Raw genomic sequence first — 27,308 nt, 5'->3', positions numbered from 1 at the left:
CCTGTGGGCATCAAACTAGACCCCCCCCCCCTCCCCCCTCCTTTCTGTAACTATCAAAACTATCATAGTCTAAACGGTCAACAATTTGCAAATAAATGACTTATAATTGTGCTTACCTGGTCCAGATGATCCACAGCCCCTTTGGATTTGTTATAATCCAGGATGATGTGGGGCTTTCTCTTCCCAGAGTCCTGGACTTGTAGCTCACGGTGGCTGGTGCCCAATAAGACAACATTTTTTCTTTGCTTGGGGATGTAGGAAACCACAGCCTTATCCCCCCTGTAGCGACCTGGACGGGAGAGACGATTATCGAATCTTACAGCCCGATTAATTTGCTCAAATCTTTTTTTTTGACATGGTAGCAGGAAATAGAAGAGCCCTGTCTCCCGATCCCACAGGCTTGTTGTTGTTTCATGTGAGACCAGTACAGGCCAGTTGCAGGCTTACAAGCCCCATGTAAGCCTGCAACTCCTCCTCATCTATGTCCTTCCAGTCTTTTACCTACCTGTTGCCCTGCAGGTTGGTGAAATGCAGGATTAGCTGCATAATGTCCTCTGCAAAAAAAAGATGGAAAGTGCTCACAGGGCTGCTACAAATTGCATAATGGTCCTCGGGTTAAAATGGGAGGAGGAAAAAATGGCAGGACCTCTTCATGTGTGGGTTGCCACATGATTTTTCCATTTTTAGATCTCCACTGGCCATCCTCCAGTCTTGTCTCTTCATCCTGCTCTTCATCGTCCTCCTCCTCACATGAGCTGCAAAGCTCCTCGGTGCCTGGCAAAAATTCTTCTTCGCTGTCAGAAGTATCTCCACTGCTTGTGGTATCGTTTTCACTTTCTGAAGAGTGCAAAACCGCAGCAACAGCCTCCTCTAAACTGAGTGCACGCTTCATTGTGTCTGTGCAGAAATGAGCACTCAGACCAGGCTGTAAAGTATTCTCATAGACTTCAAAGGCGCACCTGAATAAACATGCTATAGCATATCCAATAAGAGAGAGGAGGCTCACGCTTGATCAAGAAAAAACATAAACGCACGCCTTTGATCCCCCCCCTCTCTTTCTCTCTCTCTCTCTCTCTCTCTCTCTCTCTCACACACACACACACACACACACACACACACACACACACACACACACACACACACACACATGCACATACATACACACCATTTTATGGTGGTTAGCTGTTTTATTGTCATGCATTTTACAGGGTAAGATAACCATGTCCTGCATTCAAAACCACTGAAAATGTCTATGGTGGTGCTGTGCCTAATATTGTGCTGGTGTATGCTGGGTAATGGCACAGCTAGCGACTGGGTGACTTTATTCACCCGCTTCGGCTGTTATCAGTCCATACAATGGGCGTTATTAGCACAAATCAGTCCCATAGATATGGACAATCTCCTGCTAGATTGTTCAGAAGGTTGTTATCATCCATCCAGATGGAGGATCACTAACAGGAGCGTGGGAAGACTCCAGAATTCACTCTGGCTGGAATCCGGTGGATACAGCAGTGTTTACAGGTAAGACCGTTTAAACGGACAGCATTTATAGAATGACTATTAAAAGTCAGCGAGTGTCAATAATGTTAATGTGGTTATGTTAGTAATACACCGAGTGCTAATATAACAGCTTTAAGATGCATTTGTAGATGTTATTACGTGTTTTACCGTCTTTATGGTGCTAGCTTAAAGTTACGGTGTAAACGTTAGCTTATATTAGAGTAAAGCTGTTACTGTTTAAACGACGTTTGCACAGAAATATTAGCTTCTGTCATGACAGATGTCATTACTAGTTAATAAAGTTTCCATTAAAGTGTTTAATCGCAGCCACAGATTGACAGCAAATATCTCGATTAGCTTCAGTGCATCTGTAATAAATATGTGCAAGTTTCAGTGCTTCGTTTAAACTGTATGATACTTATACTGACCCAGGGTCAGTGTAAAATACAATCCTAGCTGTGTGAATAAAGCCTGGCTCCTTTAATCCTGCATGGCAAACCTCAGGATGCAGGCTATTATTACTCTTTCCTGCTGGCACACCTGTCACACCTGAGAGTCAGCTAGAAACGTACAGTGACGTTGACATCATGCAAAGACTGCCAGACTCTGTAATACTGCAAATGATCAGTGACTCAAGTTAACACTAAACTTTAAACAGTACCTCTGTGTCTCTGTGTGCTGAACATTTAGGATTGAGTCAGGCTGCATCAGCTGAAGCTGTTATTTGTATATATCAGTATTTTTTTTTAATTCAGGTGTGGGGAAAATACGTAAGACTGCAGTGAAGCGATGTACCAGATTAATCCCTGGCCAAAGGTATCGTACTTAAATCACACTACTGATCCAGCCACATCAGCCTTTTGTGAGGTCTGTTTAAAGTAGACTAAAAAATGAACTGCAGGTTCCTGAGAGGTGGACTGTGAGCACAGAAACACGTTCATACATACAGCTGCAGCAAACTTACATTAATTTTAAATAGATTTGTTACTCTGATGTCTGTCTCTGTCATGGTCCTGGGTCGTTGACCCAGCGTTTTGTGTTTTGTGATTATTTTCCTCTGTTCTAGTTATTCTGTGTCCTCCCCCCTTGTGTCCGGTTAGGGTTCTAGATTTCCTGTTTTGTTCTGAAAGTCTGTGTCTGTTGTCATTGTGTTCAGCCTGTCTCCTCCGGTCCTCATGTGTATTGGGTTCAGCTGTTCGTCCCTCCTGTGTGTGATTACCTTGTGTGTGTGTATATTTAGTGGGTGTCGGTCTGTGTTCATTGTCAGCTCATCTGCGTTCATCTGTGTATCTCTGTGTTTCTTGGTATCCTGTTCCTTAGTCTGCGTCTCTCTGCTCTGCTCTCCGTTTTGTTAAGATTTCAGGTTTGCTCTTTAGTTTCTCCCAGTTTAGGTTTCCGTTAGTAATCTCTCACGATTCGCTGCCTGTTTCTGCCACTGCCACCTTGCAAATAAACGTCACTCGAATCATCAGTCACTGCCGCATTTTGGGTCCTCCTTTTCCTCCACACCACACGGCTCACTCCGCCAGCCGTGACAGTCTCTGTGTTAGTCCTCTGACAGACTGGTGACCTGTCCAGGTGTGCTCTACCTATGACTACTGGGACAGGCTCTAGCCTCTGTAATAGAATTTTTCTGATATTTTCATTTAAAGTATTTAAGTGCTTATGCATATGCTTAGTTGTGACACTGTTATAGAGTGTTCAGTGAAAGTTTCTAAAACTAGATGAACTTACTTCAGCGTCAGCAGTTTGAGAAAACAACTCCCTTTACAGGTGCTGATAAGGCCAAGGGCACAAAACAGCTTAACCATTGATCCGTTAGGTTTCATAGCGAGACACGTGAAGTGTGGTAGGATCAGTTTGTAACTTCCTCCCTCTTCCTTGGAATGCATAAAGGAGGAGGAGCACAACGTCTGTGGCAGCGCTGACATGACTGAACTGTAATGTTTGATGTGTGTTGGCGCAGTAATAAATAGCTTGATCACAGCTCTTTCTGTGTTGCAGACTTTATTTAAAAAATTCCACGACCCCCCCCCCCCCCCCCCCCCCCCCCCCCCCCCCCACCCTCCCACTGTGAACATGAATTGAATATTCAGAAGACATTTGTTTAAATAGTTCTACAAATCTGAGCTGTTGGTGTGTCCTTGGATTGTGTGGTAATAATATTAGAGCTAGTAATCTTTCTTACTGAATCTCTACTATGAGTCATGTTACCTGAGATTAATTCTATGTTTACCTGTCAGCCTGGACGAATGTGCTGTGTGAAGGAAATTAAATTAAATCAGGTCTGAACTGCGTACATTTGAGGAACCTGTTCATATTTAATTGAAATATGAACCAGTGTTTTTTTTTGATTGCTGATTCCAAGATAGTCTTTGTGGAAATCGTGTTTGGCTTTTTGTTATTTTAATTCTCTTTTCTGTTTTCCAGAACAGTTCTCCACAGTCGCTGTCCATATGGGTCAGTGGGACCAAGAAGCACTCTGCTAATGTGTGGACTCTGACCAGCAACATCCAGCAGGACCCAGACAGCGTTTTCTATCTCCCAGCTGGAGGTTTTTGTTTGTCAGTGACTGGAGAGTCAGATTTTTGTTGAGCTTCACACTTGCAGAGGTAAGTCAGTTTGCAGAGATCCCTCCTACCCTGGCTTTTATGTGCTGGATTTCTTATCTGAAACAGTAATATTTCAGTGACTGCTGCTTATACCACAGGTTAATACACTCTACTGATCCCTGATAGGAGATCCAACAAAGAAGCCTGGTGGATGTTTGTTTACAGTCTGATGATGGGACATCATGCTCTGCATCTTTAAAGTTTGTCTCTTGATTATTATTCATACCCAGTAATGTGAAGTATGCTCATATCTACTATAACTGAACCAACCTGGTGCTCTTCATTTATGAAGGCTGTTGAGTCTGAATGTTGGATATTGTGTATCTCGTGTTCTCTGGGCTTTGTTGTCCTCAGTCTTTTTGCAGGATCAGAAAACAAAACCAGGAGGCGCGTAAATGTTTCTTCTCCATGATGTTTCTTCAAATGTTTCTTCTGGATGATGATATGACCGTGACACGGGATGCCACCTTTGGTCTTGTGATGAAGCAAAGCTCAGGAAGAAGTGTGATTAAATGGTACCAACATGTTGAGAAGGATGTACAGGGGCACCTGCAGCCAAATCCAAGCTTCAGCTTAGTTGTAGTTGCAGAATGCTATAGGACTGAGACAGCTGAGGCATCAAATGTTTGATTAAACGGAAGAAAAAGAGAATTTTTTTCCCTATAATTATCACTTCTTAAAATCTGTAGCAACTTCAAGTCTGTCAGCATGCTGAGCATGCTCAGAATGTGACAATATATTTTTGTTCAATATTTAATTTCTTTCAGTTGCAATTGTTAAATGAAAAAAATATATATTCTTATAATTAAGCAAACTAATTTATCAAAAAAATATATATACATATGTCTGTATTAGTTTTAATTAATTAATTTGACACCTGTATTGAAAATACCATATTGTATTCATATAGAATCAGTATGGTATCATTGTTTGTCTGCTCACTGATTGTTGAAACTAAGAGCTAGTTTGATCTGTTTAGATCTAAAGTATCCAAAGTTGAGCTCTGATGTTTCTTCACCCCTGTGTGTGTGATATGTGATTTCCTACATGCTGGCAGAGCAGAGCGGCAGTTTGTGCTCACAGATGGTGACAGTGTGGAGAGACGGTGGTGTTTCCTCAGAAGAACCAGCAGAGTCACAAAGGACACCAGTCCATCTCACCACCTTGACTCACTGACTGATGCTCGTCTGCACTGCACAGAGGAAATCAACTGACCGAGGTTTGTCCAGTGACGTGTTATGAATGTATATTTGTTTTATGCTTACAGATATGTTTTTCTTGACAGAGGCTCTGCAGAGGTTAGACAAAGCAGAGAAAATATGTGCTTTACATTTTACTGTGATTTATTGAGATATTTGTTGCCTGATGTTCAGCAGGAATGGAGAAATAGAATCAAAGGGAGATGTTTTTGATGTTTTTGTAATGATGTAAGTAAATCTTCAATATTATTTATTTGCTTGGTTATATTAGGAGTGTTTCTGAGTGAGGGGGAGAGGAGTCATCATCCAGGTAAAGTGACGTGGATCAGTGGATACACTTGTCTCCCCTTTAAAGGAGACGATCCAAGTCATCCTTAAATGTTAGTGCTTTCAAATACACAAACATTTTTAAAGGACAAAAATGAACATCCAAGTTTGACTGTAATACAAAATAAATCTTTGCATGTGTGTTTTCAAACTCTCAGATGGGCAGGATATCAGTCTTGGACTGTCTAACCTGCCGGAGCAGCATTGAATGACCACCGCACATGAGCATGTTCCTGCAACATTCAGCATCTGATCCTTCATCTGTGTGCTGCTGCTTTTGGTAAGTGAGTTACCCAACTCCAGTAACTCTAAACACATGCCATCCATTTCTAACGGCCTGGTTACTTCCTGTCAGTTACTTTATTTTATTTTTTATTTTTTTTATTTTTATTTTTTTGCCTGTCCCGTTTGGCTCTTTTGCCATCAGAATTATTGTCTAAAGGCAAAGAAAGATGCCCAACGGATTTACTTTACCAAATTGACCATCCCAGCCTTGCCATAATGGTCCATTTGATTCACCTTTTATTGTTTATTTTATTTTCATTTACTGAATACGGGACAGACTTGACTGGGGGAAAGAAGGGGAGAAAGAAAGAGGGAAAGAGAAACAGCTGAGAAGAGGGACGGGGGAGAAGGGCAAAAGACAAAAACCAACAGAATGGGCAGGGAAAAAAGAAAATGCATATATCGATCACCTGGGATCACCTGTTGAGAAAGAAAAAAGAAAACAAGCAGAAGAGAACAAGAGTAATAGAATAAACAACATCACAATGATATATGGGAATATGACAGTAAATACTAAATATTAAACATTATTGTGCAGCACATAAGATCAACAGAACACAGTGTGCTTTGAGGTAGGAGCCAAAAAGGGTGTAGTTTGTGGATGTGATCACCCGTGTGTACACCTGTGAGCATGGACACGCTTGCTTTTTTAAAAGGTTCCTTCATGTAATGATCTGCTAGAGGGTGTGGGGGGGCCACAGCCCCGTCCTCCAGGGCATGAAGCAGGTATGGAGGAGATCAAAACTCCAGACATCCAGAGGCCCCCAGAACACAAGAGACCAAGGAAGACCAACAGAGGGGCAGCCGCACCACTGTCCCAGAAAGAGCTGAGGAGAGTCCCAGATGAGGGCTCACTCAGCAGCCGCGGAGCAGAAGCCAGTGGGAGTTGCAGTGACGCGCCCGTGAGCTCCGCCGGCTCCAGCCAGCTGTGCCTGAGTGACCGAGCCCCAGGCCGAGAGGCCGGGGGCACCCCACCTCCGAAGTGGCCCGAGCGAGCCCCAGGCTCCAGGCCCCGATAAGCGGCCGCCAAGGAGTGAGCCGGTGTGTACCCGGATGCCCATCCCCAGACATAAAGAACCACCAACGCACCGATGTCTGAGGGAGTCCGCCACTGGCAGGGGGAGTGGTGGGGGGAGATAGACCTCCAAACCTTGGAGGGCCTGAGATGTCCCCAGAGAGGTGGCGTCTGATACCCAACCTGACATGTAGACACAGACATACAGGCACACACAGATACAAACATCCATTCCCACCCTCATGCTCTCATATGCACTTACTCAACCAACGTGGAGACAGACATAAAGAGACGCTGTACACACGATCACACTCCCCAAGCGTACTCTACGAATCGGGTCTAGGTACCCTTGCCCCTGGAGGGGGGAACTGCACCTAGACCCAGGTGGTGTTACCCTTTTCCCTGCGGTGGGGAGAGGCAGACCGCCCCGACTCCACAGCAGCAAGGAGGCCCCACACTCCAGACCGCAGCCGGACGGCCAACTCCTCCTCCTAGCCCCCCGCTCCAACAAGCCGCAGAGAATGGGGGTGAGAGAAGACTCCAAACCTCCCTCCACCCGCTCATTGTAGTGTTGATACATGTGTGTTCTAAGGTGCATTTAAAACCCAGGAGGGCATGGAGCTACCTGGTAAGCGCATGGTCCCTCCTGCTAGCCCTCAATGTCTACGTGTATTTAAAATTGAGAGGTGGGCAACGACGCCAGGGGTGAGGTGTACACCGTGATGGTAACTTGGATTCCGTGCATCGTGCCCACCCCCAAGATCCTATATGTATTTGTAATGAGAGTGTGAGTACCTGTCAGTTACTTTAGAAACCATGTGGTCACCTGACCTAACACTGTTTCTTCCTCTTCCCCTTAATGTTCAAGTGTCAAATGTCAAACAGCTGGAGAAGAAACTACACCAGTGTACTGGGATGTTTCAGCAACACGTGCCAGATGCTGTTCCTTCATGGTGACATCACCAGAGACAGTCCCGCCCACCTCAGGACCCATTGATTATGATGATTATAATGATGACAGCGAGCAGAACTAAGACTGTAAAAATCCACGACCAGAATGTTTAGATGCTTTCTAATTATTAATGAATACTGAGAGCCTCTTTCTGTGTTTTGTCTGTTTTGGGTTTTTACCTCATTTGTTACTAACAAAGTTCACCAAACTCACACAGTTTACATTCTGCGTCAAGGTTTAATTTCTTAGAAATCATAGTTTTTCTCCTTTTCTCTTTTTCTCTTTTGTAATTGATGACAATTACAAAAGTCACTGCGCTGCAGTGAATATACTGCGCTGCTTCCTTTTATTGCGTCACACATTGCTTTAAGTTTTTCAGTGTCCAGTTATTTTTTACTGCTGTTTGAATTCTCTGAATGTTTGACCCTGTAGACAGTTTGATGGACTGCTTGTCTTCCTGTTTGTTACCGCCGCCTGTTTTTGACTAAAGATTTGGATTTCTGACTTTAACACAGACTCTTCGTGTCCTCCCTTTGTGTCCTCTTCCTCTGTGAATGTGTTGCATGTGTCACAGATTCCTTTTATTAACTCACCACTGTCCGCAGTGTTGGGAAATCCATACCAGGCTGGAACGAGTCAAGGTAGGTGAGCATCCACGAGAAGACACAGCAGATGCATCCTACTAATACTGACAGGACCAGGAGACTCCAGAAACCGAGCATCTTCTCTTCAGTGCCATCCTCTCCTGTCACCCTCTCTGCCCGCAGCTCTTTGAGTATGGGGTAGATAAGAAACCCTTATTACTAATTTGTATTATAATTCAATTTTCATGAAATATTCATATTCAGTATCGATCCTTTTATATTATAACCACGTATCCACCCAGGCTCATGGTGGGGCAGGGCTCTGTCCTGGGATGCTTGAGTACAAGGTAATGTACACCCTTGGCCAGGTATCCAGTCTGTCAGAATTGTTTTCAATATTTGGTTCAAAAACATGAGTGACAACAAAAATCCAACTAGGATTCTTGCATATGATGAATGGTCTGTCTTTGACTGTATTGTCCAGCTGATCATTCATGACATAACACGGCAACAATGTAAAAAATTAAACAGCAACAGTCTAAATGTAAAGTGCATTCTAAAGTCCTCTTCAATAAATTGTATGCAAAGAGTCATTCAGGTCACTACAGAACCCATAGTATTCATCATTAAATCTCTGGTTGCTTCATTTTTCTATCCTATATCAGACAAAGAAAGAAAGGAACAGCAACAAAACTCCAAACCCAGATTGTAGCTGTTTTTTTCCCCTTCCTGCTAACTGTACACTTTTTTACCTAACCTAACTTTAAAGGATAGGTTAGGTAAAGTTGCATTCTCATGGTGAGGCAAAGTGCTTTATGTGTGTGTGTGCGTGTCATGAACGGCTATAAAAGGCCTATAATTAAAGATCAAAGCGGGGTTTGAGTTCGAGTTACGGCAGACTGTCACTACTTGTAAATGGAACGCAGCCTTCCTACGGCGGACAGCTAATAACAGGAATCGGACGCGGTCCAGCCAAGTCCACAGCAACCACCATAGCAACCGCCTAGCATGACCTTAAAAACATATTCTGTCTTCATAACTATCAAAAACGTGAAATGATTTGCAAAGTGTGAAAGTGTTACAGCTACAGAGAGCTATGGCGGTATCTATGGAAGCTGTTTACATAGCTAATAATATACGATGTAACTATGGAGACAGTCAGTCCCGTGAGCTAGCGGTGCATGTTTACTGCAGTAAATAAGGTGATTGTGTGCACAGCGTCCACACGCTGCAGAGGGTAAAGACATTACTTCAATATTGTTTTATATTGATATATATTTGCCTTCTGTTGACCATCACCTCAGGTTCACCATTACAGTTTCAGCATACAGATGCACACATTCAAAAACTCATGTCTCAGAAATAAGCACAGCTGTTCATGTTTGTCATTAGAGTTTTATTTGTAAGAAAATTATGAACTTCATATTGTGTATCAAATAAAAGAACATTTCACAACTCTGAGTCAACAGAAACAGGTAACAGAAATGTCTCTAATGTAGACATGTACAGTGTAGTGTAAGCATTAAAAGATCATACAGGAAACACTAACATTTATGTGAAACTAATTGTAATAAAAAATGAGCAGGTGCTTTATAGATTTAAAAGAAAGAATCTGAAAACAACACTTTTTTGGTCTAAGTGATCAAAGTAGAAAACAGAACTGATGTTCAAAAACAAACCGTAGCTGCACTAATATTACACATCTCGATCGTTGTAGTGAACAGACATGTTGCTTTTAAAACCACATGCAGTGTGTGACCATGACTGTTCACTGAGACCATGAATGCCACTTCGCTGAACATTCTTCTTCTTCTTCTTCTTCTTCTTCTTCTTCTTCTTCTTCTTCTTGCCATTAAATTGGAAGCAGAAGGAGCACGAGCTGATTTGATCTACTGAAAGGAAGAACATCTGAGCTGAAACCAGTCAGCTGAAATCATTAAGACAGGAACAAATTCAATGCAGTGTCTCAAGTGGCTTAGCCTGTTACAACTGTTGATACAAGCTAAATATGGTTAACACACAGTGTCAGGGAATTCCAGTGTGGGAACTAGTGGCTTTACATTTGTAGTCATTTAACTTTCATCCATTCATTCATTTAATTCAGGAGGAAGAAATGCCAGGTTGGTACAGGGATTTGGTCCCAATGCTGTCTTTAACTAAATGACTTGGTTCAGTTTATGGCTGGGCTGTATGTGGGGTTATATCATGTTATTTGGGCAGGAGTTCCTGTCCCCTGTTAGACTTAGAAAGTTTCTCCATAAGTAGAGTTTCTGACTCTTCTAGCACATCTGTGGCTGACAGCTTTTTGGTGGCTCTTTTTACCCTACACTGGTTGTGAGTGTGCAAATAGCCCCACTAGTTCTTTTGGGTTGCAGTTAACTAGGGAGGAAGGGGTGGGTATGCCATGATTAGATGAATAACAATTATATGGGATACATAAATTTCATAATGCATGCATATATCTCTATCAATTAAACCTGGCCTGAGGGCTGCCATTTTTTACATTCAGTTATTTCTCTTAGAAATGTTGGAACTAAATAATGAATGTGTTACAGTTAAAGTGAAACACTGGTCAGTGTAAATGGCTCATTGGGACACAGAAACCTTTAAATTAAACCTGATATCTAGTGTCAAACAATATCAAAGCTGTAAAAGATGTTTACAGTCAGAATTTATAAAACTATGATTGTAAATAAATTTTTTTCTCTTTGTGCTGAATATCAACACTGTGATTTCTTAGACTGTAAGCTTTACTTTAGCACAACCAGTTGTAGAAGCCGTCACTCCAAATGTCTTTTGATAACAAGAAAAAAATACCTTTTCAGTACACGGCCTGAAGTTCTTCTCCGACATCTTCTGCCATCAGCTTTGTCTGCTGGTTTGAAGACAATAAACCACAAAAAAGATGATTTAGTCACTTTGTCTGTGTCATGCAGCTCAAATGTTGAATAGCCGTCGTTATCCCTCTGCTGCGTCAGTAGGATTGTACTGTACAGCATCTCATTGATATGTTACACGATAACAGACTTACATCATTAAAATAGAAAGGGCAGGAGATATTTGGATATTTTTTATATTTATATTACATTTTATAGCTGACGGATATTACTAAATAGATAGAATTTACTAAATAGCTGTTTGAACATGAAAAATATGTCTATAATAACAAAGGACCATGGGAGCCAGTAGAATTAATTCAACTGGACACTCGAAAGACGTCCTTAAATGCTCTTTAAGTGGCAGAACAGATGAACAAACGCTTACTTTAATTGCTTACTTGAGATGAAATCTGCTCAGGTACTTTTTAAAGCTGTGTGAGCTAAGATTTTCAAGTTATTCACATAATGAAAACTTATACTTTGTTTCGTGCGAGTTCCCCATTCAAATGCATGTAATCGTCAGAAACGCACTGTCTTGGCGAAATAAAGCGTTTTTGCACAACTTCATATAAATCGGTGTAACTTTTGATAGACGACTCAGACACACATGTTTATGACTTCATCTTATAGAATTCAATATCCCCGTGCTGGGCAAAAAGGTTTTGCAGCTGTTTGAGCTAAGATTTTCAAGTTATTCACATAATGAAATCCTATACTTTGTTTCGTGCGAGATCCCAATTCAAATGCATGTAATCGTCAGAAACGCACTGTCTTGGCGAAATAAAGCGTTTTTGCACAACGTCATATAAATCGGTTTAACTTTTGATAGAAGATTCAGATATAAGTATTCATGGCTTTATCTTATAGAATTCAATATCCCCGTGCTGGGCAAACAGGTTTCGCAGCTATTTGAGCTAAGATTTTCAAGTTATTCACATAAAGAAAACCTATACTTTGTGTCGGGCGAGAACTCCATTCAAATGCATGTAATAGCGAGAAACGCACTGTCTTGGCGAAATAAAGCGTTTTTGCACAACTTCAAGTAAATGGGTGTAACTTTTGATAGAAGATTCAGATATACATATTCATGGCTTTATCTTATAGAATCCAATATCCCCGTGCTGGGCAAACAGGTTTTGCAGCTGTTTGAGCTAAGATTTTCAAGTTATTCACAAAATGAATACCTGTACTTTGTGTCGTGCGAGAACGCCATTCAAATGCATCTAATAGTCAGAAACGCACTAACGTGGTGAAATAAAGCGTTTTTGCACAACTTGATATAAATGGGTTTAACTTTTGATAGAAGATTCAGATATACGTATTCATGGCTTTATATTATAGAATTCAATATCCCCGTGCTGAGCAAAAAGGTTTTGCAGCTGTTTGAGCTAAGATTTTCAAGTTATTCACATAATGAAAACCTATGCTTAGTTTCGTGCGAGTTCCCCATTCAAATGCATGTAATCGTCAGAAACGCACTAACGTGGTGAAATTAAGCGTTTTTCATGGTCTTCATAAAGACAGCTGTAACCTTTGATAGAAGACTCAGAAATACATGTTTATGGCTTTATCTTATAGAATTCAATATCCCCGCACTGGGCAAACAGGTTTTGCAGCTGTTTGAGCTAAGATTTTCAAGTTATTCACATAATGAAAACCTATACTTTGTGTAGTTCGAGAACGCCATTCAAATGCATGTAATAGTCAGAAACGCACTGTCTTGACGAATTAAAGCGTTTTTGCACAACTTCATATAAATCGGTGTAACTTTTGATAGAAAATTCAGACTCACATATTTATGGCTTTATCTTATAGAATTCAATATCCCCGTGTTGAGCAAGCGGTTTTTGCAGCTGTTTGAGCTAAGATTTTCAAGTTATTCACATAATGAAAACCTATACTTTGTTTCGTGCGAGTTCCCCATTCAAATGCATGTAATCGTCAGAAACGCACTAACGTGGTGAAATAAAGCCTTTTGCATGGTCTTCATGAAGACAGCTGTAACTTTTGATAGAAGACTCAGAAATACATGTTTATGGCTTTATCTTATAGAATTCAATATCCCCGTGCTGGGCAAAAAGGTTTTGCAGCTGTTTGAGCTAAGATTTTCAAGTTATTCACATAATGAAAACCTATACTTTGTGTCGGGCGAGAACTCCATTCAAATGCATGTAACAGCGAGAAACGCACTAACGTGGTGAAACAAAGCCTTTTTCATGGTCTTCATAAAGACAGCTGTAACTTTTGATAGAAGACTCAGAAATACATATTTATGGCTTTATCTTATAGAATTCAATATCCCCGTGCTGGGCAAACAGGTTTTGCGGCTGTTTGATCTAAGATTTTCAAGTTATTCACATAATGAAAACCTATACTTTGTTTCGGGCGAGTTCCCCATTCAAATGCATGTAATAGCGAGAAACGCACTGTCTTGGCGAAATAAAGCGTTTTTGCAAAACTTCATATAAATCGGTGTAACTTTTGATAGAAGATTCAGATATACGTATTCATGGCTTTATCTTATAGAATTCAATATCCCCGTGCTGGGCAAAAAGGTTTTGCAGCTGTTTGAGCTAAGATTTCCAAGTTATTCACATAATGAAAACCTATACTTTGTGTCCTGCGAGAACTCCATTCAAATGCATGTAATCGTTAGAAACGCACTGTCTTGGCGAAATAAAGCGTTTTTAAAACAACTTCATATAAATCGGTGTAACTTCTGATAGAAGATTCAGACTCACATGTTTATGGCTTTATCTTATAGAATTCAATATCCCCGTGTTGAGCAAGCGGTTTTTGCAGCTGTTTGAGCTAAGATTTTCAAGTTATTCACATAATGAAAACCTATACTTTGTTTCGTGCGAGTTCCCCATTCAAATGCATGTAATCGTCAGAAACGCACTAACGTGGTGAAATAAAGCCTTTTGCATGGTCTTCATAAAGACAGCTGTAACTTTTGATAGAAGACTCAGAAATACATGTTTATGGCTTTATCTTATAGAATTCAATATCCCCGTGCTGGGCAAAAAGGTTTCGCAGCTGTTTGAGCTAAGATTTTCAAGTTATTCACATAATGAAAACCTATACTTTGTGTCGGGCGAGAACTCAATTCAAATGCATGTAACAGCGAGAAACGCACTAACGTGGTGAAACAAAGCCTTTTTCATGGTCTTCATAAAGACAGCTGTAACTTTTGATAGAAGACTCAGAAATACATGTTTATGGCTTTATCTTATAGAATTCAATATCCCCGTGCTGGGCAAAAAGGTTTTGCAGCTGTTTGAGCTAAGATTTTCAAGTTATTCACATAATGAAAACCTATACTTTGTTTCGTGCGAGTTCCCCATTCAAATGCATGTAATCGTCAGAAACGCACTAACGTGGTGAAATAAAGCGTTTTTCATGGTATTCATAAAGACAGCTGTAACTTTTGATAGAAGACTCAGAAATACATGTTTATGGCTTTATCTTATAGAATTCAATATCCCCGTGCTGGGCAAACAGGTTTTGCAGCTGTTTGAGCTAAGATTTCCAAGTTATTCACATAATGAAAACCTATACTTTGTTTCGGTCGAGTTCCCCATTCAAAATGCATGTAACAGTGAGAAACGCACTGTCTTGGCGAAAGAAAGCGTTTTTGTACAACTTCATATAAATAGCTGTAACTTTTGATAGAAGACTCGGATACACATGTTTATGGCTTTATCTTATAGAACTCAAGGTCTCCGTGCTGGGCAAACAGGCTTGGCAGCTGTGTGAGCTAAGATTTCCAAGTTATTCACATAATGAAAACCTATACTTTGTTTCGGTCGAGTTCCCCATTCAAATGCATGTAACAGTGAGAAACGCACTGTCTTGGCGAAAGAAAGCGTTTTTGTACAACTTCATAGAAATAGCTGTAACTTTTGATAGAAGACTCAGACAAACATGTTTATTGCCTTATATTATAGAACTCAAGGTCTCCGTGCTGGGAAAACAGGTTTTGCAGCTGTTTGAGCTAAGATTTCCAAGTTATTCACATAATGAAAACTTATACTTTGTTTCGGTCGAGTTCCCCATTCAAATGCATGTAACAGTGAGAAACGCACTGTCTTGGCGAAAGAAAGCTATTTTGTACAACTTCATAGAAATAGCTGTAACTTTTGATAGAAGACTCAGACAAACATGTTTATGGCCTTATATTATAGAACTCAAGGTCTCCGTGCTGGGAAAACAGGTTTTGCAGCTGTTTGAGCTAAGATTTCCAAGTTATTCACATAATGAAAACTTATACTTTGTTTCGGTCGAGTTCCCCATTCAAATGCATGTAACGGTGAGAAACGCACTGTCTTGGCGAAAGAAAGCTATTTTGTACAACTTCATAGAAATAGCTGTAACTTTTGATAGAAGACTCAGACAAACATGTTTATGGCCTTATATTATAGAACTGAAGGTCTCCGTGCTGGGAAAACAGGTTTTGCAGCTGTTTGAGCTAAGATTTCCAAGTTATTCACATAATGAAAACTTATACTTTGTTTCGGTCGAGTTCCCCATTCAAATGCATGTAACAGTGAGAAACGCACTGTCTTGGCGAAAGAAAGCGTTTTTGTACAACTTCATATAAATAGCTGTAACTTTTGATAGAAGACTCGGATACACATGTTTATGGCTTTATCTTATAGAACTCAAGGTCTCCGTGCTGGGAAAACAGGTTTTGCAGCTGTTTGAGCTAAGATTTCCAAGTTATTCACATAATGAAAACTTATACTTTGTTTCGGTCGAGTTCCCCATTCAAATGCATGTAACAGTGAGAAACGCACTGTCTTGGCGAAAGAAAGCTATTTTGTACAACTTCATATAAATAGCTGTAACTTTTGATAGAAGACTCGGATACACATGTTTATGGCTTTATCTTATAGAACTCAAGGTCTCCGTGCTGGGCAAAAAGGTTTTGCAGCTGTTTGAGCTAAGATTTCCAAGTTATTCACATAATGAAAACCTATACTTTGTTTCGGTCGAGTTCCCCATTCAAATGCATGTAACAGTGAGAAACGCACTGTCTTGGCGAAAGAAAGCTATTTTGTACAACTTCATAGAAATAGCTGTAACTTTTGATAGAAGACTCAGACAAACATGTTTATGGCCTTATATTATAGAACTGAAGGTCTCCGTGCTGGGAAAACAGGTTTTGCAGCTGTTTGAGCTAAGATTTCCAAGTTATTCACATAATGAAAACTTATACTTTGTTTCGGTGGAGTTCCCCATTCAAATGCATGTAACAGTGAGAAACGCACTGTCTTGGCGAAAGAAAGCTATTTTGTACAACTTCATAGAAATAGCTGTAACTTTTGATAGAAGACTCAGACAAACATGTTTATGGCCTTATATTATAGAACTGAAGGTCTCCGTGCTGGGAAAACAGGTTTTGCAGCTGTTTGAGCTAAGATTTCCAAGTTATTCACATAATGAAAACTTATACTTTGTTTCGGTCGAGTTCCCCATTCAAATGCATGTAACAGTGAGAAACGCACTGTCTTGGCGAAAGAAAGCGTTTTTGTACAACTTCATAGAAATAGCTGTAACTTTTGATAGAAGACTCGGATACACATGTTTATGGCTTTATCTTATAGAACTCAAGGTCTCCGTGCTGGGCAAAAAGGTTTTGCAGCTGTTTGAGCTAAGATTTCCAAGTTATTCACATAATGAAAACCTATACTTTGTTTCGGTCGAGTTCCCCATTCAAATGCATGTAACAGTGAGAAACGCACTGTCTTGGCGAAAGAAAGCTATTTTGTACAACTTCATATAAATAGCTGTAACTTTTGATAGAAGACTCGGATACACATGTTTATGGCTTTATCTTATAGAACTCAAGGTCTCCGTGCTGGGAAAACAGGTTTTGCAGCTGTTTGAGCTAAGATTTCCAAGTTATTCACATAATGAAAACCTATACTTTGTTTCGGTCGGGTTCCCCATTCAAAATGCATGTAACAGTGAGAAACGCACTGTCTTGGCGAAAGAAAGCGTTTTTGTACAACTTCATAGAAATAGCTGTAACTTTTGATAGAAGACTCGGATACACATGTTTATGGCTTTATATTATAGAACTCAAGGTCTCCGTGCTGGGAAAACAGGTTTTGCAGCTGTTTGAGCTAAGATTTTCAAGTTATTCACATAATGAAAACCTATACTTTGTTTCGGTCGAGTTCCCCATTCAAATGCATGTAACAGTGAGAAACGCACTGTCTTGGCGAAAGAAAGCGTTTTTGTACAACTTCATATAAATAGCTGTAACTTTTGATAGAAGACTCAGACAAACATGTTTATGGCCTTATATTATAGAACTCAAGGTCTCCGTGCTGGGAAAACAGGTTTTGCAGCTGTTTGAGCTAATATTTTCAAGTTATTCACATAATGAAAACCTATACTTTGTTTCGTGCGAGTTCCCCATTCAAATGCATGTAATCGTCAGAAACGCACTAACGTGGTGAAATAAAGCCTTTTGCATGGTCTTCATGAAGACAGCTGTAACTTTTGATAGAAGACTCAGAAATACATGTTTATGGCTTTATCTTATAGAATTCAATATCCCCGTGCTGGGCAAAAAGGTTTTGCAGCTGTTTGAGCTAAGATTTTCAAGTTATTCACATAATGAAAACCTATACTTTGTGTCGGGCGAGAACTCCATTCAAATGCATGTAACAGCGAGAAACGCACTAACGTGGTGAAACAAAGCCTTTTTCATGGTCTTCATAAAGACAGCTGTAACTTTTGATAGAAGACTCAGAAATACATATTTATGGCTTTATCTTATAGAATTCAATATCCCCGTGCTGGGCAAACAGGTTTTGCGGCTGTTTGATCTAAGATTTTCAAGTTATTCACATAATGAAAACCTATACTTTGTTTCGGGCGAGTTCCCCATTCAAATGCATGTAATAGCGAGAAACGCACTGTCTTGGCGAAATAAAGCGTTTTTGCAAAACTTCATATAAATCGGTGTAACTTTTGATAGAAGATTCAGATATACGTATTCATGGCTTTATCTTATAGAATTCAATATCCCCGTGCTGGGCAAAAAGGTTTTGCAGCTGTTTGAGCTAAGATTTCCAAGTTATTCACATAATGAAAACCTATACTTTGTGTCCTGCGAGAACTCCATTCAAATGCATGTAATCGTTAGAAACGCACTGTCTTGGCGAAATAAAGCGTTTTTAAAACAACTTCATATAAATCGGTGTAACTTCTGATAGAAGATTCAGACTCACATGTTTATGGCTTTATCTTATAGAATTCAATATCCCCGTGTTGAGCAAGCGGTTTTTGCAGCTGTTTGAGCTAAGATTTTCAAGTTATTCACATAATGAAAACCTATACTTTGTTTCGTGCGAGTTCCCCATTCAAATGCATGTAATCGTCAGAAACGCACTAACGTGGTGAAATAAAGCCTTTTGCATGGTCTTCATAAAGACAGCTGTAACTTTTGATAGAAGACTCAGAAATACATGTTTATGGCTTTATCTTATAGAATTCAATATCCCCGTGCTGGGCAAAAAGGTTTCGCAGCTGTTTGAGCTAAGATTTTCAAGTTATTCACATAATGAAAACCTATACTTTGTTTCGGTCGAGTTCCCCATTCAAATGCATGTAATCGTCAGAAACGCACTAACGTGGTGAAATAAAGCGTTTTTCATGGTATTCATAAAGACAGCTGTAACTTTTGATAGAAGACTCAGAAATACATGTTTATGGCTTTATCTTATAGAATTCAATATCCCCGTGCTGGGCAAACAGGTTTTGCAGCTGTTTGAGCTAAGATTTCCAAGTTATTCACATAATGAAAACCTATACTTTGTTTCGGTCGAGTTCCCCATTCAAAATGCATGTAACAGTGAGAAACGCACTGTCTTGGCGAAAGAAAGCGTTTTTGTACAACTTCATATAAATAGCTGTAACTTTTGATAGAAGACTCGGATACACATGTTTATGGCTTTATCTTATAGAACTCAAGGTCTCCGTGCTGGGCAAACAGGCTTGGCAGCTGTGTGAGCTAAGATTTCCAAGTTATTCACATAATGAAAACCTATACTTTGTTTCGGTCGAGTTCCCCATTCAAATGCATGTAACAGTGAGAAACGCACTGTCTTGGCGAAAGAAAGCGTTTTTGTACAACTTCATAGAAATAGCTGTAACTTTTGATAGAAGACTCAGACAAACATGTTTATTGCCTTATATTATAGAACTCAAGGTCTCCGTGCTGGGAAAACAGGTTTTGCAGCTGTTTGAGCTAAGATTTCCAAGTTATTCACATAATGAAAACTTATACTTTGTTTCGGTCGAGTTCCCCATTCAAATGCATGTAACAGTGAGAAACGCACTGTCTTGGCGAAAGAAAGCTATTTTGTACAACTTCATAGAAATAGCTGTAACTTTTGATAGAAGACTCAGACAAACATGTTTATGGCCTTATATTATAGAACTCAAGGTCTCCGTGCTGGGAAAACAGGTTTTGCAGCTGTTTGAGCTAAGATTTCCAAGTTATTCACATAATGAAAACTTATACTTTGTTTCGGTCGAGTTCCCCATTCAAATGCATGTAACGGTGAGAAACGCACTGTCTTGGCGAAAGAAAGCTATTTTGTACAACTTCATAGAAATAGCTGTAACTTTTGATAGAAGACTCAGACAAACATGTTTATGGCCTTATATTATAGAACTGAAGGTCTCCGTGCTGGGAAAACAGGTTTTGCAGCTGTTTGAGCTAAGATTTCCAAGTTATTCACATAATGAAAACTTATACTTTGTTTCGGTCGAGTTCCCCATTCAAATGCATGTAACAGTGAGAAACGCACTGTCTTGGCGAAAGAAAGCGTTTTTGTACAACTTCATATAAATAGCTGTAACTTTTGATAGAAGACTCGGATACACATGTTTATGGCTTTATCTTATAGAACTCAAGGTCTCCGTGCTGGGAAAACAGGTTTTGCAGCTGTTTGAGCTAAGATTTCCAAGTTATTCACATAATGAAAACTTATACTTTGTTTCGGTCGAGTTCCCCATTCAAATGCATGTAACAGTGAGAAACGCACTGTCTTGGCGAAAGAAAGCTATTTTGTACAACTTCATATAAATAGCTGTAACTTTTGATAGAAGACTCGGATACACATGTTTATGGCTTTATCTTATAGAACTCAAGGTCTCCGTGCTGGGCAAAAAGGTTTTGCAGCTGTTTGAGCTAAGATTTCCAAGTTATTCACATAATGAAAACCTATACTTTGTTTCGGTCGAGTTCCCCATTCAAATGCATGTAACAGTGAGAAACGCACTGTCTTGGCGAAAGAAAGCTATTTTGTACAACTTCATAGAAATAGCTGTAACTTTTGATAGAAGACTCAGACAAACATGTTTATGGCCTTATATTATAGAACTGAAGGTCTCCGTGCTGGGAAAACAGGTTTTGCAGCTGTTTGAGCTAAGATTTCCAAGTTATTCACATAATGAAAATCTATACTTTGTTTCGGTCGAGTTCCCCATTCAAATGCATGTAACAGTGAGAAACGCACTGTCTTGGCGAAAGAAAGCTATTTTGTACAACTTCATAGAAATAGCTGTAACTTTTGATAGAAGACTCAGACAAACATGTTTATGGCCTTATATTATAGAACTGAAGGTCTCCGTGCTGGGAAAACAGGTTTTGCAGCTGTTTGAGCTAAGATTTCCAAGTTATTCACATAATGAAAACTTATACTTTGTTTCGGTCGAGTTCCCCATTCAAATGCATGTAACAGTGAGAAACGCACTGTCTTGGCGAAAGAAAGCGTTTTTGTACAACTTCATATAAATAGCTGTAACTTTTGATAGAAGACTCGGATACACATGTTTATGGCTTTATCTTATAGAACTCAAGGTCTCCGTGCTGGGCAAAAAGGTTTTGCAGCTGTTTGAGCTAAGATTTCCAAGTTATTCACATAATGAAAACCTATACTTTGTTTCGGTCGAGTTCCCCATTCAAATGCATGTAACAGTGAGAAACGCACTGTCTTGGCGAAAGAAAGCTATTTTGTACAACTTCATATAAATAGCTGTAACTTTTGATAGAAGACTCGGATACACATGTTTATGGCTTTATCTTATAGAACTCAAGGTTCCCGTGCTGGGAAAACAGGTTTTGCAGCTGTTTGAGCTAAGATTTCCAAGTTATTCACATAATGAAAATCTATACTTTGTTTCGGTCGAGTTCCCCATTCAAATGCATGTAACAGTGAGAAACGCACTGTCTTGGCGAAAGAAAGCTATTTTGTGCAACTTCATAGAAATAGCTGTAACTTTTGATAGAAGACTCAGACAAACATGTTTATGGCCTTATATTATAGAACTCAAGGTCTCCGTGCTGGGAAAACAGGTTTTGCAGCTGTTTGAGCTAAGATTTCCAAGTTATTCACATAATGAAAACCTATACTTTGTTTCGGTCGAGTTCCCCATTCAAATGCATGTAACAGTGAGAAACGCACTGTCTTGGCGAAAGAAAGCTATTTTGTACAACTTCATAGAAATAGCTGTAACTTTTGATAGAAGACTCAGACAAACATGTTTATGGCCTTATATTATAGAACTCAAGGTCTCTGTGCTGGGAAAACAGGTTTTGCAGCTGTTTGAGCTAAGATTTCCAAGTTATTCACATAATGAAAACTTATACTTTGTTTCGGTGGAGTTCCCCATTCAAATGCATGTAACAGTGAGAAACGCACTGTCTTGGCGAAAGAAAGCTATTTTGTACAACTTCATAGAAATAGCTGTAACTTTTGATAGAAGACTCAGACAAACATGTTTATGGCCTTATATTATAGAACTGAAGGTCTCCGTGCTGGGAAAACAGGTTTTGCAGCTGTTTGAGCTAAGATTTCCAAGTTATTCACATAATGAAAACTTATACTTTGTTTCGGTCGAGTTCCCCATTCAAATGCATGTAACAGTGAGAAACGCACTGTCTTGGCGAAAGAAAGCGTTTTTGTACAACTTCATAGAAATAGCTGTAACTTTTGATAGAAGACTCGGATACACATGTTTATGGCTTTATCTTATAGAACTCAAGGTCTCCGTGCTGGGCAAAAAGGTTTTGCAGCTGTTTGAGCTAAGATTTCCAAGTTATTCACATAATGAAAACCTATACTTTGTTTCGGTCGAGTTCCCCATTCAAATGCATGTAACAGTGAGAAACGCACTGTCTTGGCGAAAGAAAGCTATTTTGTACAACTTCATATAAATAGCTGTAACTTTTGATAGAAGACTCGGATACACATGTTTATGGCTTTATCTTATAGAACTCAAGGTCTCCGTGCTGGGAAAACAGGTTTTGCAGCTGTTTGAGCTAAGATTTCCAAGTTATTCACATAATGAAAACCTATACTTTGTTTCGGTCGAGTTCCCCATTCAAATGCATGTAACAGTGAGAAACGCACTGTCTTGGCGAAAGAAAGCTATTTTGTACAACTTCATATAAATAGCTGTAACTTTTGATAGAAGACTCGGATACACATGTTTATGGCTTTATCTTATAGAACTCAAGGTCTCCGTGCTGGGAAAACAGGTTTTGCAGCTGTTTGAGCTAAGATTTCCAAGTTATTCACATAATGAAAACCTATACTTTGTTTCGGTCGGGTTCCCCATTCAAAATGCATGTAACAGTGAGAAACGCACTGTCTTGGCGAAAGAAAGCGTTTTTGTACAACTTCATAGAAATAGCTGTAACTTTTGATAGAAGACTCAGACAAACATGTTTATGGCCTTATATTATAGAACTCAAGGTCTCCGTGCTGGGAAAACAGGTTTTGCAGCTGTTTGAGCTAAGATTTCCAAGTTATTCACATAATGAAAACTTATACTTTGTTTCGGTCGAGTTCCCCATTCAAATGCATGTAACAGTGAGAAACGCACTGTCTTGGCGAAAGAAAGCGTTTTTGTACAACTTCATATAAATAGCTGTAACTTTTGATAGAAGACTCGGATACACATGTTTATGGCTTTATCTTATAGAACCCAAGGTCTCCGTGCTGGGAAAACAGGTTTTGCAGCTGTTTGACCTAAGATTTCCAAGTTATTCACATAATGAAAACCTATACTTTGTTTCGGTCGAGTTCCCCATTCAAAATGCATGTAACAGTGAGAAACGCACTGTCTTGGCGAAAGAAAGCGTTTTTGTACAACTTCATATAAATAGCTGTAACTTTTGATAGAAGACTCAGACAAACATGTTTATGGCCTTATATTATAGAACTCAAGGTCTCCGTGCTGGGAAAACAGGTTTTGCAGCTGTTTGAGCTAAGATTTCCAAGTTATTCACATAATGAAAACCTATACTTTGTTTCGGTCGAGTTCCCCATTCAAATGCATGTAACAGTGAGAAACGCACTGTCTTGGCGAAAGAAAGCTATTTTGTACAACTTCATAGAAATAGCTGTAACTTTTGATAGAAGACTCAGACAAACATGTTTATGGCCTTATATTATAGAACTCAAGGTCTCCGTGCTGGGAAAACAGGTTTTGCAGCTGTTTGAGCTAAGATTTCCAAGTTATTCACATAATGAAAACCTATACTTTGTTTCGGTCGGGTTCCCCATTCAAATGCATGTAACAGTGAGAAACGCACTGTCTTGGCGAAAGAAAGCTATTTTGTACAACTTCATAGAAATAGCTGTAACTTTTGATAGAAGACTCAGACAAACATGTTTATGGCCTTATATTATAGAACTGAAGGTCTCTGTGCTGGGAAAAAAGGTTTTGCAGCTGTTTGAGCTAAGATTTCCAAGTTATTCACATAATGAAAACTTATACTTTGTTTCGGTGGAGTTCCCCATTCAAATGCATGTAACAGTGAGAAACGCACTGTCTTGGCGAAAGAAAGCTATTTTGTACAACTTCATAGAAATAGCTGTAACTTTTGATAGAAGACTCAGACAAACATGTTTATGGCCTTATATTATAGAACTCAAGGTCTCCGTGCTGGGAAAACAGGTTTTGCAGCTGTTTGAGCTAAGATTTCCAAGTTATTCACATAATGAAAACTTATACTTTGTTTCGGTCGAGTTCCCCATTCAAATGCATGTAACAGTGAGAAACGCACTGTCTTGGCGAAAGAAAGCGTTTTTGTACAACTTCATATAAATAGCTGTAACTTTTGATAGAAGACTCGGATACACATGTTTATGGCTTTATCTTATAGAACTCAAGGTCTCCGTGCTGGGCAAAAAGGTTTTGCAGCTGTTTGAGCTAAGATTTCCAAGTTATTCACATAATGAAAACCTATACTTTGTTTCGGTCGAGTTCCCCATTCAAATGCATGTAACAGTGAGAAACGCACTGTCTTGGCGAAAGAAAGCGTTTTTGTACAACTTCATATAAATAGCTGTAACTTTTGATAGAAGACTCGGATACACATGTTTATGGCTTTATCTTATAGAACCCAAGGTCTCCGTGCTGGGAAAACAGGTTTTGCAGCTGTTTGACCTAAGATTTCCAAGTTATTCACATAATGAAAACCTATACTTTGTTTCGGTCGAGTTCCCCATTCAAAATGCATGTAACAGTGAGAAACGCACTGTCTTGGCGAAAGAAAGCGTTTTTGTACAACTTCATATAAATAGCTGTAACTTTTGATAGAAGACTCAGACAAACATGTTTATGGCCTTATATTATAGAACTCAAGGTCTCCGTGCTGGGAAAACAGGTTTTGCAGCTGTTTGAGCTAAGATTTCCAAGTTATTCACATAATGAAAACTTATACTTTGTTTCGGTCGAGTTCCCCATTCAAATGCATGTAACAGTGAGAAACGCACTGTCTTGGCGAAAGAAAGCGTTTTTGTACAACTTCATATAAATAGCTGTAACTTTTGATAGAAGACTCGGATACACATGTTTATGGCTTTATCTTATAGAACTCAAGGTCTCCGTGCTGGGAAAACAGGTTTTGCAGCTGTTTGAGCTAAGATTTCCAAGTTATTCACATAATGAAAACCTATACTTTGTTTCGGTCGAGTTCCCCATTCAAATGCATGTAACAGTGAGAAACGCACTGTCTTGGCGAAAGAAAGCTATTTTGTACAACTTCATATAAATAGCTGTAACTTTTGATAGAAGACTCGGATACGCATGTTTATGGCTTTATCTTATAGAACTCAAGGTTCCCGTGCTGGGCAAACAGGTTTTGCAGCTGTTTGAGCTAAGATTTCCAAGTTATTCACATAATGAAAATCTATACTTTGTTTCGGTGGAGTTCCCCATTCAAATGCATGTAACAGTGAGAAACGCACTGTCTTGGCGAAAGAAAGCTATTTTGTACAACTTCATATAAATAGCTGTAACTTTTGATAGAAGACTCAGACAAACATGTTTATGGCCTTATATTATAGAACTCAAGGTCTCCGTGCTGGGAAAACAGGTTTTGCAGCTGTTTGAGCTAAGATTTCCAAGTTATTCACATAATGAAAATCTATACTTTGTTTCGGTCGAGTTCCCCATTCAAATGCATGTAACAGTGAGAAACGCACTGTCTTGGCGAAAGAAAGCTATTTTGTACAACTTCATAGAAATAGCTGTAACTTTTGATAGAAGACTCAGACAAACATGTTTATGGCCTTATATTATAGAACTCAAGGTCTCCGTGCTGGGAAAACAGGTTTTGCAGCTGTTTGAGCTAAGATTTCCAAGTTATTCACATAATGAAAACTTATACTTTGTTTCGGTCGAGTTCCCCATTCAAATGCATGTAACAGTGAGAAACGCACTGTCTTGGCGAAAGAAAGCTATTTTGTACAACTTCATATAAATAGCTGTAACTTTTGATAGAAGACTCAGACAAACATGTTTATGGCCTTATATTATAGAACTCAAGGTCTCCGTGCTGGGAAAACAGGTTTTGCAGCTGTTTGAGCTAAGATTTCCAAGTTATTCACATAATGAAAACCTATACTTTGTTTCGGTCGAGTTCCCCATTCAAATGCATGTAACAGTGAGAAACGCACTGTCTTGGCGAAAGAAAGCTATTTTGTACAACTTCATAGAAATAGCTGTAACTTTTGATAGAAGACTCAGACAAACATGTTTATGGCCTTATATTATAGAACTCAAGGTCTCCGTGCTGGGAAAACAGGTTTTGCAGCTGTTTGAGCTAAGATTTCCAAGTTATTCACATAATGAAAACCTATACTTTGTTTCGGTCGGGTTCCCCATTCAAATGCATGTAACAGTGAGAAACGCACTGTCTTGGCGAAAGAAAGCTATTTTGTACAACTTCATAGAAATAGCTGTAACTTTTGATAGAAGACTCAGACAAACATGTTTATGGCCTTATATTATAGAACTCAAGGTCTCTGTGCTGGGAAAAAAGGTTTTGCAGCTGTTTGAGCTAAGATTTCCAAGTTATTCACATAATGAAAACTTATACTTTGTTTCGGTGGAGTTCCCCATTCAAATGCATGTAACAGTGAGAAACGCACTGTCTTGGCGAAAGAAAGCTATTTTGTACAACTTCATAGAAATAGCTGTAACTTTTGATAGAAGACTCAGACAAACATGTTTATGGCCTTATATTATAGAACTCAAGGTCTCCGTGCTGGGAAAACAGGTTTTGCAGCTGTTTGAGCTAAGATTTCCAAGTTATTCACATAATGAAAACTTATACTTTGTTTCGGTCGAGTTCCCCATTCAAATGCATGTAACAGTGAGAAACGCACTGTCTTGGCGAAAGAAAGCGTTTTTGTACAACTTCATATAAATAGCTGTAACTTTTGATAGAAGACTCGGATACACATGTTTATGGCTTTATCTTATAGAACTCAAGGTCTCCGTGCTGGGCAAAAAGGTTTTGCAGCTGTTTGAGCTAAGATTTCCAAGTTATTCACATAATGAAAACCTATACTTTGTTTCGGTCGAGTTCCCCATTCAAATGCATGTAACAGTGAGAAACGCACTGTCTTGGCGA

General features: G+C 39.4%; 1 long non-coding RNA gene across 3 annotated transcripts; it reads left to right on the top strand.

Annotated features, from left to right (window-relative positions):
* Window positions 1–1,156: 1,156 nt before the first annotated feature.
* Window positions 1,157–8,387, top strand: LOC146677140 (uncharacterized). 3 transcript variants are annotated; one of them, XR_014907490.1, is made up of 7 exons: window positions 1,157–1,521; window positions 2,256–2,316; window positions 3,931–4,112; window positions 4,239–5,331; window positions 5,583–5,691; window positions 5,797–5,918; window positions 7,807–8,387. It is a non-coding gene; the product is annotated as an uncharacterized LOC146677140 (long non-coding RNA). The 3 variants fall into 3 exon arrangements; XR_014907489.1 differs by having other exon boundaries at window positions 4,211–5,331; XR_014907491.1 differs by lacking the exon at window positions 2,256–2,316 and having other exon boundaries at window positions 4,211–5,331.
* Window positions 8,388–27,308: the final 18,921 nt, after the last annotated feature.

This window comes from Rhamphochromis longiceps, linkage group LG2 (genome assembly GCF_057381845.1).
Source record: "Rhamphochromis longiceps isolate RC_006_pf linkage group LG2, R_longiceps_female_GT1.1, whole genome shotgun sequence".
Classification (NCBI taxonomy): Eukaryota; Metazoa; Chordata; class Actinopteri; order Cichliformes; family Cichlidae; genus Rhamphochromis; species Rhamphochromis longiceps.
Note: the sequence above shows the minus strand (reverse complement) of the source record. Positions and strands in the feature narration are given on the sequence as shown.